Raw genomic sequence first — 2,468 nt, forward strand, 5'->3', positions numbered from 1 at the left:
CTATCATGCAGATGGTTTAAATATGTGAAGTTTGCTTGATTTCGGATAAGGGGGCGTGGCGCCTCTTATTTTTGGTCCCTGTTTTGAAGTAATTTCCGATATTATAAGCAATGCAGTTTTGTGGCACAATCCGTACAGCTGAATGATGTGGTGAAACGCTCAAAATTTTTAAATTATAAAAGAACAAATTTCCTTTGACTTTGATGTAACTTGGAAAAATATTTGGCGCCTTCACGCAGTCTTGAATGCTTTGCCTTACCACCATTAGCAAATTTCTACATATCTTATATATGAAGCGCATCTTCATGATCACATTTTCCATTTCGTGTATGTATAACCAGAAGATATCTTAAGTGAAGCCATTCTAAGAGACTTACCCAATAAGGGCTAAAAAAGTAGGGCTTCGGAGCGGAGCAGAGCAAAGGAGCAAAAGATTTTGGGTAGAGCGGAGCTGGAGCAAAAAGCTATAAAAATTCATTTTCTCCTTAGCTCCTTAAAGAAAATTAAATTTACTTATTTTCTTATTTTTCCCACTGAAAAACCTTGTTAAATAAATTGTCATTCTTTTTTACTTGACAATACTGTTCATTGCTAAGCTGACCAACCGTCCTCCTTTGAGGAGGATTGTCCTCCTCAAACGTGATTTGCCCTCCTCAAAAATTTTGTCCTTCTCTGTTCTCCTTTTGAGCAAAAATGTCCTCCTTACCCTCCTTTTCGAGTTTTATAGCATTAATGAAATTTTCGAAAAGTTTCGTTCAAAATATTATTATTTTCCAATCGTACACATTCATTGTATTTAATAGGCGTATACATTGTTTAAATTGCAGTTAAATGATGTAAACTTTTGATTCAACTAATCGCCTGTGAAAGTTGAACAGTGTAACCGCCTTTTAGCCTTAATCAATAACATCCCAATAAACACCAACAAAATATTTCTCCAACCTTGGAGAAATTCATAGTTCTCAAGTTGATATCCAACATCATTCTCTAACTCATCTCTAACCGACGCGCAGATACGCAAAAAGTAATAGTGCAAAAATTTTTAATTATCAAGTAAAAAACGAAAGCTATATAAAGACGAAAATTACCAACAAAAAGTAAATAATCTTCAAAGTATCCTCAAATAATCTTGAGAGAAGATAAAACTCGAAGTGAATCAAGTGGTAAAATTACTGTCGGCCTGTATACTGTGAAGTGAATTATTGTAATTCTATATTGATTAACTACAAAAGGAGTAATAAAATGAAAAATTAATATTTAAATTCATCTATGTATGTCGTTTCAATCAAAAAGGTATAATGTATTTTACTATTTTAATTTCAGTATTTCAATGATATGTTTGAGACCAATTGGAGAATTACATTAGAGTTCAAGTTGAGAACTAGCATTTTCTCAACTTGAGAAACAGTAATTTTTTCATACAAAGAAAAATGCCCTTTTTGTTGAGAACGCTATGATCCTCCACTTGAGGTACTGTTGAGAAACAACATTGGAGATTTGAGAAATACCTTAGTTCTCAATTAACCTCGAATTGAGCTCAAACCTAAATGTTTGTTGGGATTTTACCCTTTACAACATTGAAAGACTAGCTAACGACGCGTCTCCACAGGTGAAAGTTATTGCCTACCATATGAGTGAAAATCTCTCAAGTATATTTATGTTTATTACTTAGCATTACAAATAAGATTCAATAGGCATTAAATTAAATAAATTCCTTAAAGTATGATTTTTATAAATTAAGAAAAACTTTAAAAGAACTTCTTCAAACGGCGTCCTACAAAAGCCCTTCTGAAAGCTCTTTTTTGAGTAGCAGAAGCCTTTCAATTTGTGCCGCTCCATACAAAAAATGAAGGAGAAAGGAATTACTTTCAGAAAACCTTTTGGATACGATTTTAGCTCCTGATATTATCTACTGGGTAGTATTTATGTATGACCCCTCAGTCGTGCACCTGATCAGGAACTTGCACTTTTTCGGCATTCGCCTAAAAAATAAGATTTTAACCAAATAAATTAAACAGAAAGAAGATATTCAACATGTTAGAAAAAATGTTTTGTTATCAGTTTTCGACTACTAATTACAGAAGGCTTAACCTTTTTTTCATGGCAAAAATCTGCTAAAAATTAGGACAATTTAAGTGTGGACCTAGATATTAAAAAAATATAACATAATTATTGGAACGGGGAAAAGTTAGATTTCGCAGGCCTGTTTAATCCAATACAAAACAGCTTTTTATTTTTATATTATTTATTTTTAAATATTTTCTTAAAAAAATATAGTTCATTCTATAACAAACACACACCATACAAATTCACATTTCAAACTTTGTGCAAATATAAAAAATTCAGCGCATTTTCGCCAAAATTTTGCACTTTTTTTAAGAGTTTTGCGAAAAGTTTTGCGTATGCAGTTTTATAGCCCATTGAAATGTTGTACTTGCTTTTCCTTAGATTGTAGTGCATAGGATTGG

The sequence above is a fragment of the Rhagoletis pomonella genome, unplaced genomic scaffold, assembly GCF_013731165.1.
Source record: "Rhagoletis pomonella isolate Grant_MI unplaced genomic scaffold, Rhpom_1.0 Rhpom_scaffold_00002, whole genome shotgun sequence".
Classification (NCBI taxonomy): domain Eukaryota; kingdom Metazoa; phylum Arthropoda; class Insecta; order Diptera; family Tephritidae; genus Rhagoletis; species Rhagoletis pomonella.